The sequence below is a fragment of the Stegostoma tigrinum genome, chromosome 16, assembly GCF_030684315.1.
Source record: "Stegostoma tigrinum isolate sSteTig4 chromosome 16, sSteTig4.hap1, whole genome shotgun sequence".
NCBI classification, from domain to species: Eukaryota; Metazoa; Chordata; class Chondrichthyes; order Orectolobiformes; family Stegostomatidae; genus Stegostoma; species Stegostoma tigrinum.
Genome location: NC_081369.1, coordinates 26,151,200 through 26,162,982, shown reverse-complemented (window position 1 = coordinate 26,162,982; position 11,783 = coordinate 26,151,200).

The window sequence follows — 11,783 nt, the reverse complement described above, 5'->3', positions numbered from 1 at the left end:
ATTGAAGTCAGCCTTGACTTTGATTTAACAAGTCAAGAAGCAAGGAATAAAAGAGGCCGTTCAAAACATCTGCGCTACCATCTTAATTAAATCAGATCTATCAATGAGATCAATGTCAGAAACAGCATCTCATCTTTCAGTTAAGCAATTTGCAACATTATTTATATTCTGGAATTATTGAACTCGATGTAAGCACTTTGTTTCCTTTTCATTTCTTAAGTTTATTTCTTGCAAACAGCAGCGCACCAGCTCTACATATATCTTTTGCTTCTTTGTTTCTTTTCATGTCCCATTACCGTTCCGTTTGGGCCTGGGAGAGTGACTTTAGTTAGTCAATCTCTCCAGTCTTCTGCCCTCTCACAGGCTTTTTCCCCTAGTTTCATCCACCCCTCACTCAAAGCATGTAGAACTGTTGCCAGTTGGAATGAAAATTTCAATGACTAATGAAAGACTATTTTCCATTTCCCCAGTTTCCCAGTCTCCGTCACATTTCTTCCTTTAACTTCGACAAGATGCCTCCAAAATGTCTGCCTTCTCCCTTGACCAAGGATTTCCCGGTATTGTGGTTGACAGAGTCCTCAGCCCTGTCTAATCCATCTACTACACTTCAGCCCTCATCCCCTCCCACAAGAGTGATAGGGTCCTCCTTCTCCTTACCTACCATCACACCAGCATTGCCATCCAGAAAATGATTAGCCACTACTTCTGTCACCTCCAATGGGATGCCACCACCAGACACATATTCTCCTCCCAACTCTTGTCAGCCTTCTGCAAGGACCATTCCCTCTGTGACACCCTGGTCCACTCCTCCTTCACTCTCAACATCATCGCCCCCACAGCCCTATGGCACCTTCACCCTGCAACCACAGAAGGTGTAACACCTGCCCATTTACTTCCTTCCTTCTCAAGCACACCTTCTAAGTGAAGCAGCACTTAACCTGCACTTTACTCAATCTAGTCTACTGCATTTGCTGCTCACAATGTGGTTTCCTCAGCACTGGGGAAACGCAGTAAAGACTGGTTGACCACTTCGCAGAATACCTATGATCTGCCTGCAAAAAAGACTCTGTTCTTCCAGTTGGCTGCCACTTCAACGTACTACTGTGCTCCCTGGTCAACATTTCTGTCTAAGGCTTGCAGCAGTGCTCCAGTGAAGGTCAGTGCAAACTGGAAGAACAGCACCTCATTTTCCACTTGGGAATTCAATAGCATTCTGGACTCAATACCGAGTTCAACCATTTTAGGAATTAAGTACCTTCCCTATCCCCACATTCCAGGCCTTGTCATCACATGATCTGCTATTATACACAACCACTAACAGCCACTAATAGTCCCCAATAGCTCCTAAACTGACTGTTATCCACTCATTTGTCTGTCCAACTGTTCTTCTCTCTCTTTAGGGTCTATATCCACCATCATTTATTTCTGAACCCCTCCCTTCACCATATCTTTTGCATTACAAAAAACAACCTTTTTCAAGCTCCAATCAGTTCTGAAGCAGAGGCCTTAACCCAAAACATTAAACTCTGATTTTTGTCCACAGGTGCTGCTAGACCTCCTGAGCTCTTCCAGCAATTTCTGTTTTCTTTTCTGATTTCTAGCATCTGCAGTTCTTTCAGCTTTTTTAAAATTTTGTAATGAAAATTTGCCAACCTAAAGTGTTAAATCTATTTCTTTTACCACACATGCTGTCGCAACCTGCTGAGTTTCACCAGGATTTTGTTTTTATGCCAGATTTCCAGCATTTACTGTAACCTGTTTTTTGATTAGCATTTAATTTGCCATTTATATTGCCAATCTGAATTATGCTATTGCTCTTAGAATACAACATATACTTTCTTTTTAAATAAATAAATAAATAGAATATTTAACTTTGTAAGACATTAGTTAAATGTTTGGCCATTGAATAAAATAAGGTTGTTATGCTTTTTTATGCTGCTGGCTCTTTTCTGTGATTACATTGTGAGCCAGTGGTGAGTGCTTAGTTAAGTGTCTGCAGGCTTGAGTAGGGGGTACAAAGTCATGGGAGGCTGGCTAGGCTGCTCTCCTTAAAGCAGAGGTGCATTCTCAATGCAACTGGTGCTGAAGTTGTTGCGTAAGGGCTACAGGATCTTGGAGCAACATTGTAACGATGTCATGGAACTGCATATAACTGAGCACAAATGCCGCAGTGTGGATGGACTTAGAAAGTACTCAAAACAGAATAAAACATTACTAGATACTCCAAACTGGAAGACTCGATTCCAGATAGAGATGAACACGTAAAGAATGTAGATTATACACTCCTAATGCTACTATAAATTTGAACCTGGTATATCCATAATTGCTTTTCATTGTTACATGTACTGAAATACGGTGAAAAGCTTTATGAGCATTACAGGCAGCTCATAGGAAGCAAAGAATATACAGATCAAAAAGACTTAGAGACATGCAGATTACATTGCAGGTTACATTATTAGAGGCTAGATTCCATTCACCAGTCTGATTATGGCCAGAAGGAGCTGTTCCTGAACCTGCTTGTGCGTATGTTCAGGCTTCTGTGCCTTCTGCCTGATGGAAGAGGTTATAGGAAGCCATTACTAGGGTGCCTTGGGACTTTGATGATGTTGGTCGTCTTTCCACAGCAGCAAGCCGTGTAAATAGAGTCCATGGATGGAAGGTTGGCCTCCATGATGGTCTGGGCTGTGCACACCGCCTTCTGTAGTTTCTTACAGTCCTGGGCAGAGCAATTTCTGTACGAGGCTGTTATGCACCCAGTCAGTGTGTTTTCAATGGTACATCCATGACCACTATATAGAGCGGCATTTAGTCTTAATGTATGATTAAAACATATTAATTTGAAGTCTAAACCTTAACGCGGTTTCAGACTTTGCCCTCTCCTTGACCAATTCACTCTGAAGCCAAACTCTCTGTGTGGCATCAATACCGATGATAAAAGGCAAATGGTTAAAGAAAATGGCCATACAGGAAGCGCATGGAATAATGGTTCAACTGAAGAGACATTGCATGCTGCATTGTTCGCTTAGGCGGGACAGCAGTGCTATTGCAGGAAGAGACTCTGCATACAGATATTGCAAAGACTGAAGAACAAGATAGCCATCGTGATCAATGCCAATACCCTAGTCCCTAATGTGGCTTTGCGTCCAGCAACATATTTTACCTGATGCAGCAATGCCTCTTGTTATCTCTGGTCGCATGAGAAACTATAGCTGAGGCGAACATAATATTGAAGAAGCAAACAGACATACAACTAATTATTGTACACAAATATTAGATTATAAAAGATCAAAATTACAAGAGTTACATGCTTCCAGTAGTGTGTCATGATTCAAGTAATCCTGGAGTAACATAGAATATGAGACACTTACACCCTCAGGTCACATGCTGTGATATAGTAATGACAGCATGAGCATATCTCATTAAGGTGTATTTACATCCTGACCATTAGATACAGCATAGCAGCATTGAAGACATGGATGCAGTGTTTCAAGAAGATTAGTGATCTCATACAAATGGGCCAATGTCAATGGATGCATTTTCAAATGCTATATTCCACAAGCTGAAGCATTATTTTTGCACTAAGCTTAATGCATCCTTCATATTCATTTATCCACAATCACGTGTCTGCAAAGGCTATGAGCCCTGATAATGTTCTAGCAGTAGCGCTGAAGAGGTGAGCTTCAACTCAAACCATACATCCAACCAAATGTCCATGCAATCACACATTGGATTCTGCTCAAAAGTGGGGAAAGTTGCCCACGAATTTCTTGTCTATCAAAAAAGCGACAAATTCTATCTGGCCAATAAATGTCCCATCATCTTACTCTCGATTCTCAGCAAAGTAATGAAGAATGCTGTTGGCTATGTCATCAAATGGCTCTTACACAACAATAATCTGTTCACTGACACTCAGTTTGTGTTCTGGCTGGTCCCCTTGACACCTGATGTCATGGCCCAAACACAAAAGGGCTGAACTCCAGGAGGAAGGCAAGACTGACCATCCTTGACACCAATGCAGCATTTAACCAGTATGGCATTAAGAAGCCCTGATGAATTTGGCGAGACTGGGAATCTATTGTTAGCTCTTCACTGGTTGCAGTTGTACATAGCACAACTGACGATTCTGAGCCTGCTGAAAATCAATCTTCTGAGCCTTAAGATATCACTGCAGCAGTTTCTCAACATACTGCCCTAGAGGCTACCTTCTTTTGTTGCTTCATCAACTCTTCATAAGGTCAAAGGTGAGGAGGTTTGTTGCTGATTGTATATTATTCAGTAGCCTTCAGTATTCCTCAGATACTGAAGTAGTCTGTGTCTAGAAGCAGCTAGACCAGGACAAAATTCAAACTTGGGCTAATAAGTAGCAAACAACGTCACAAGAGCATGATTGACCAGAAAATAAACTGGACTATCCATCTAAATACTATGGTTACAAGAGTAGATTACAAATAAGTAAGTTGCATCTGAAAAATTTTCCACCACCTACAAGACCCAACTTGGAAATAAAAACTGAAGGAGCTGCGAATGCTATAAATCAGGAACAAAAACAAAGTTGCTGGAAAAGTTCAGCAGCATCTGTGAAGGAAAAAGTAGAGTTAACGTTTTGGGCTCGGTGACCCTTCCTCAGAACTGGAAGTGAGAAGGTTTGGCTGAATGGTGGCTTCTGAGATGCTGAAGATCTCTGAAGGATGCACTGGACCTGAAACATTAACTCTGTTTTTCCTTCACAGATGCTGCCAGATCTGTGGAGCTTATCCAGCAACTTTATCTTTGTTCAAGTGAGGAATAATAGGAATAGGATAAGTGTGATTCCACCTATGTTTGTGAATCTTACCACCATTCAGGACAAGCAGCCAGCTGATCAGTACCCCATTCACTAAGTTCAGTGCAGCACCTCACTAAGGCTCCTTTGACAACAATTTCCAAAACTGTGACCAGTACCACTTAGAAGGACAAGGTTAGCTAATGTATGTAAACACTACCACTTGGAAGTTCCCCTCCAAGCCACAAACCAACTTCATGTTAATTCTGGATGTAAGAATATAACTTGCATAGACAATGTAGATCAGTTTACTTTTCTAACTTTGTAAAGTGAAGTCTGTTATTGCTTGATCGACAACATGAAATCTTGTTCTTTATCCCCTTAGACGATACCTGGGTTCTCACACTTGGTCATCTTTAAAGAAAAGGGTTACAGTCTCTACCTATTTGCAAATTGCAACATAAATTTGGTCTGATCTGGGATCATAACAGACTCATATTTGAACTTGAGATATACAAACAGGTTTGAGCATTTTGTGTTTACTGAATTTGGGACATGCCTTTGATTTAAGGAAGACTAGAACAAAGCCTAGCGAGGATTGCTTGTATACTATTCACTGGACTGTCACAAAACAACATCCAGCCCTCAAAAAACAACATCCAAAGCGACTCGCTGACACTGAACAGAGATTAAATTTGGAGGTCTTGTCTTCTTTAAGGAAATTTTCCAATAAAAAGAAGCAGGTCAAGAAAATAATTTAATTTTGGCACCAAATTCTGACCTCTCAGAGGCTTCAAGGCAGCAGTTGTTTGTACTTTAAACATCTTATGCTGATATTATAACAAACAAGGCTCTGTCTGTCTTTGAAATTTGGACAAAAATTCATTAAAATTGCTGCCAATAACAACACTGCCTTTATGAAAATATTAGGTGACTCATGTACAATATATTCATAGTTTGTTTGACTCCTGCTGGGCTATGTTGCCTAATTATGCAGTATGCCACTTAAGAAGTAAAACAGAAAATTATTAAGAACACCGTTTCAGCGTTATGATAACTGCTGTGCAACCAAAATCATGACTTCTCACTTACATTTATGGCAATCAAACCGAAAAAAGTGCAGAGCTGATTTGAAAGGATTCAGCAAAATATGTGCAGTGGAAATTTAATAGCTTCGGATGTTTCCAAACATAATGGTGACCAATAATTACTGTTCCACATAGGGATTAATCAGCAAGAGGCCAGCAAGTCATTGTAAATGGCAAATTATAAACCTTTCAATTACCTGTTACAATCCTTGACTTATAAAATGGTTTTCTGTCTTTAGGTTTAGTGGAATGTCCTGCCTGCAACAGTGGTAGACTTGCCTAGTTTAAGGGCATTTAAATGGTCATTGGATAAACATATAGATGGTAATGGAATAGTGTAGGTTAGATGGGCTTCAGATTGGTTTCACAGGTCGGCGCAACACCGAGGGCCCAAGGGCCTGTACTGCGCTCTAGTGTTCTATGTTCTATGTTATAAATATAAATTTATTAATATCTAATGTGCTTTTATGTTATGGATTTGCCTCCCTTCATTAATATCAGTATAAGTTTATCTGTCAATCCTCGGTGAATCTTCAGATGTCTTGTGGATAATTAACTAACAAGTAGATGCAGTTTTCCTGAATTCTGATGCTGTTTTGGTTAACTGCATTTGTTGACCCTGATCAACTATTGAGTGATGTTCATCTATAATTGCAATATGACCTTGCCACTTCCAATTGCTCAGTCATGCATTTCTGAAGTCACAATATGTCTGACACCATCTTAGTATTTCATAAATGACAAGACAAATAAACTTGAATATCTTGTTTAGTCTTCCAGGTTGAAGCAGTCAAGGGGTAAGTGTTTCCCAAATGGATAAGTGAATTATAAATATGACTTAGAAATGAGAGGCTATATCAAAAGTAGTCTGAACTACCAATTGAGAATCCACATATTTATACAATCCTTTTAAACCCAACTATTTTGTAACATTCAAAAACACTTAAAATGGTTCTCTACTACACTCAAAAATGTATGCACGTTGGAGCAATAAGGCTGGAAGTCATTGGATGAATTGTAATTACATCAAAAACAATGAGATCAATGTTTATAGGCTTCTGAATTACAGCAGAAACCTCACCTTATACTGTCAATGACTTGTTACTGTTTTTGATGTACACAATGAACAACTGCACTGTTATTTTGCTTAATGTGCACTAGTTAGATTTTTCTGTCATGTATCAAGCATGATGATCGAGATGGAAAAAATCAGTGCAGGTGAACTGGGGAAAAATCTTCAAGGTATATGTCATTAGCTGACTGGTTTCATATTATTTTAAGGCTTTTTCCAACAGTGCATTATCAGGAAATAAATTATAGATTATGTGATGCATTTGGTCTGACACTTCCTTCTATGCAGTTCATTAGACCTCTCAATCATCACAATTTCATGACAGTGCTACAATATTGAGAAAATTAGGACAAGATGCATAGTGAGTGCTACTCTTACCTGAATGTCAGGTCTTTATCATAAATTCTTTTATATTCAAACTTACATTCTGCATCTTATGAAGAGGGATCTACTGCCAGACGCATCCACTATGTATTTGTACCTGAGCTTCAATATGCACAAGAACTACATTCTTACAGCAAGGTTTAAGACTAGATGCCTCCCACGAGAATAATAGCTTGAGACAAATAGAAACCTATATTTTAGGTATCCTCATTTCATTTTCATTCGATTGCCTTGGCAAGGAGTCTTGTGTATCTGCAGCCTCAACAATTATGTTTATTTTTCAATTACCTTTGGATCTTCCTGGCATCAGCACCATACCCCAAGCAGTACTTTCTCTGAATTCAGCTCTTTTGTCCATGTTTGAACCGAGGTTGTAATGAGGTCAGGAGTTGAGTGACCCTGGTGGAGCACAAACTGGGTGCCACTGAGGAGGTTGTTGCTGAGCAGGTGCTGCTTGATAACACTGTTGATGACACCATCCATCACTTTACTGGTGATTGAGAATAGACTGGTGGGGCAGTAATTGGCCAGGTTGGATTTGTCCTGCTTTTTGTGTATAGGACATACCTGGGTAATTTTCCAAATTGGTGGTAGATGTCAGTGTAGTAGCTGTAGTGGAAGAGCTTGGCCAGGAACTGTGGCAAGTTCAGGAGCACAAGCCTTCAGTACTAGGTTCACAGCATTTTCAGTATCCCACGCCTCAACCATTTCTTGGTATCACATGAAGTTAGGAGGTTTGGCTGAACACTGGCTTCTGAGATACTGGAGACATCTGAAGGATGCTGAGATGGATGATTCACTTGGCACTTCTGGCTGAAGATTGTTAGCCGTTACCTGTTTTTTGTCTCCTTCCCTTTTTGAATTATGGTATCATATCGGCAATTTTCAGGGGTTCTGGAAAAAGATTATAAGAATTCCTGGAAAATTACTAATCATGCATTCACTATCTCTGTTGTTACATCCTTTAAAATCCTACAATGTAACCCATTAAATCAAGCTGAACATTGGTCTTTAGCTCCATGTTTTCCTGGTTCTTCTCTCTTATGATCATTATTCTGTTTATTTCCTCCCTTAGCTTCTTGATTATTTAGTATTATTTAAATTGTATTAATGCCATCTGCCTGAAGAATGAAGCAAGGTTTTTATTTCAAACATTCGCCATTTCCTGCATCCTCATTAGAATTCTCGCAAGCTCAATCTCCAGAAGGAGGCAATTGTTATGTTAGCCTTCATAGAGAGGATTTCGGTACAGAGGCAGGGTTATCTTGCTGAAATCATACAAGGCCTTGGTGATATTGTACCTGGGGTATTGTGAGTAGTTTCAATCTCCTTATCAGGAAACTGATGTTCTGGCTATGGAGGGAATGCAACAAAGATTCACCAGACTGATTTCTGAGATGCCAGGACTGATGTATGCAGAGAGCCTGGATTAGTTAGGATTATATTTACTGCAGCTCAGAAGAATAAGGTGGGCTTTGGTGAGAGTGGGGATCTCATAGAAATTTACAAATTTCTAATAGAAGAAAACAAGTTAAAGGCTGGAAGGATAGTCTTCCTAACTGTAAAAAAGTTGGGAGTGGGGACATAACCAAGGGGCACATCACAAGGGTAGGCTATTTAGAACTGAGGTGAGAATAAATATCTTCACCCAGAGAGTGTTGAACATGTGAAACTCTTTGCCACAGAAAGGGCTTGAGACCAAAATGTTAAATATTTTCAAGGAGGAGATAGATATAGTTCTTAAGGCTAAAATGGTCAAAGAGTGTGGGGAGAAAGAGGGAACAAGGTACTGAGTTGAATGAACATCCCTGATCACATTGAGGAGTGGAGCAGAGTTGAAGGGCTGAATGCCCTACTCCTGTTCTTTGTTTCTGTTTCACTTTGACTCCTCTGTATCTTTTTCATAAATTTAAAGATGCTTTGAATGCTCGATACTGCTTGTCATCATAACTTATTTTCTCCATTTTTTTGGTCATCTGTTGTTGGCTTTAAAACTTGTTCAACCACTGGCCTACCACAAATCTTTATCACTGTTTTTTTCCTTTAAATTTGATATCTTCCTTAAATTCCTTTGTGAACCTTGGTTTGCTTATCTCCTTCCCTACTCTTTCACTGGACTATACCTTCGCTATGAGCCATGAAGTTATTTTCTTTAGTGTTGGCCATTGCTCACCCTCCCATGTGCATTTAATTCCTTGACTTGATCTTTCTCAGGAATGGACAGACGCTTCTGTGTCCGCAAATGAGACTCCAAGATGGTATGTTGCTTCCCTGGTTCTAGGGCCAAGGATGGCTCGAAGCGGGGACAGGGCATTCTGGAGGGGGATGGTGAACAGCCAGTGGTTGTAGTACACATTGGTACAAATGACATAGGGGAAAAAGAAGGGATGAGGCCCTAAAGGCAGAATAGAGGGAGCTAGGAAGAAAGTTAAGAAATTGGACTTCAAAAGTAATGATCCCAGGATCACTACAAGCACCATGTGCTAGTCAGAGGAGAAATGACAGAATATACCGGATGAATACCTGGCTGCAAAGATGGTGTCAGGGGGAGGGTTTCAGATTCCTGGGGCATTGAGACCTGTACAAATTGGATGGGTTACAGCTGGACAGGACTGGGACTGAGGTCCTGGGGGAGTGTTTGCGAGGGTGGGTGGGGAGGGCTTAAACTAAAATGCCAGAGAGGGATGGGAACCTATGTAAGGAGTCAGGGAAGAAGGCAGCAAGGATAAATGCAAAAGCTAGAAATGGGAATAAGAAAAGTGACAGGCTGAGAAATTAAGGGCAAGATTCAAACAGGGCTATTGGGAAAAGTAAGGAGGAGACAAAAATACTTTTAAAAGAACAAGCTTAAAAGCTTTGTGCCTTCATGTGTGGAGCATCTGCAATAAAGTGGATGGACTAATCATGTAGATAGGTGTAAACAGGTATTATATAATTGAGAATATGGAGACATGGCTGTCACAGCAGGGAAGGGAACTGAATGTCCCAGAGTATTCAGTATTTAGGAAGGACAGGCAAAAGGAAAAGGTGGCAGAGCAGCATTGTTGGTTAGGGACCAAATTAACACAACAGGGAGAAAGGATATTAGCTCCAACAAAATGGAGTCTGTATGAGCAGAGTTGAGAAATACCAATGAGCAAAAAACATTAGTAGGTGTCATATATAGATCCCCAAAACTGCAGTAGTGATGTCGAGAATGACATTAAACAGAAAATTAGAGATGCTTGTGATAAGGGAGTATCAGTAATCATGGGTAATTTTAATCTATACATCGATTGGGAAAATCAAATTAGCCACGATGCCATGGAAGAAGAATTCCTGAAGTGTATACAGGATGGTTTTCTTGACCAATATGTGGAGGATCCAACTGGAGAGCAGGCCATCTTAGACTGGGTGCTATGTAATGAGAAGGAAATCATTGCCAATTTAGCTGTGTGAGATCTCTTGGGGAAGAGCATTTTAGAGCATAGAATTTTTTATGAAGAGAGAGAGTGAGGTTGTTGATTCAGAGACTAGGGTGCTTAACCTTAATAAATGAAACTACAAGCATATGAGGCCTGAATTGGCTTTGATAGATTGGGGAGAGTTACTTAAATGGATAACAGTGGATAGGCAATGGCAAACATTCGAGGAATGCATGGGGGAACTGCAAAAACTGCTTATTTCTGTCTGGCACAATATCAAAATGGGGAAGAGGGCCTCAACGATGGCTTACAAAGAAGGGGAAAGTAGAATAGAAAAGTAAGCTTGCCGGGAACATGAAAGCTGATGCTAAGAGTTTTTATAAGTACATGAAGAGAAGGAGATTGGTAAAGACAAATGCTGGTCCCCTATAGACAGAAACGAGGGAATGCATAAAAGGGGACAAAGGAATGGTTGAGCAATTAATTACATTCTTTGGTTCTGTCTTCACAAAAGGGGATACAAATCAGATACCAGAATTGTTGGAGGATACAAGATTTAGTGAGAGGGAAGAACTGAGGGAGGTCAATATTAGTAAAGAAGTGGTGCTGGGAAAATTGTTGGGATTGAAGTCTGATAAATCCCTAGGGCCTGATAATGTACATCCCACAGTACTTAAGGAAGTACTTCCAGAAATAGTGAATGCATTGGTGGTCATCTTCCAGGATTCTCTAGACTCTTGAACAGTCCCTGCAGATTGGAGGGTGGCTAATGCCACTCTAATATTCAAAAAGGGAGATAGAAGGAAAACAGAGAAGTATAGACCAGCGAGGTTAACATACGTAGTGGGGAAAATTCTCAAATGTGTTGTCTGAGATTTCATAGCAGAACATTTAGAAAGCAGTGGCAGGATCAAATAGAGTCAGCATGGATTTATTAGATTAGATTACCTACAGGCCATTCAGCCCAACAAGTCCACACTGTCCCTTGGAGCATCCCACTCAGACCCATCCCCCTATAAACCACACACCCCTGAAGACTATGGGACAATTTAGCATGGCCGATCCACCTAGCC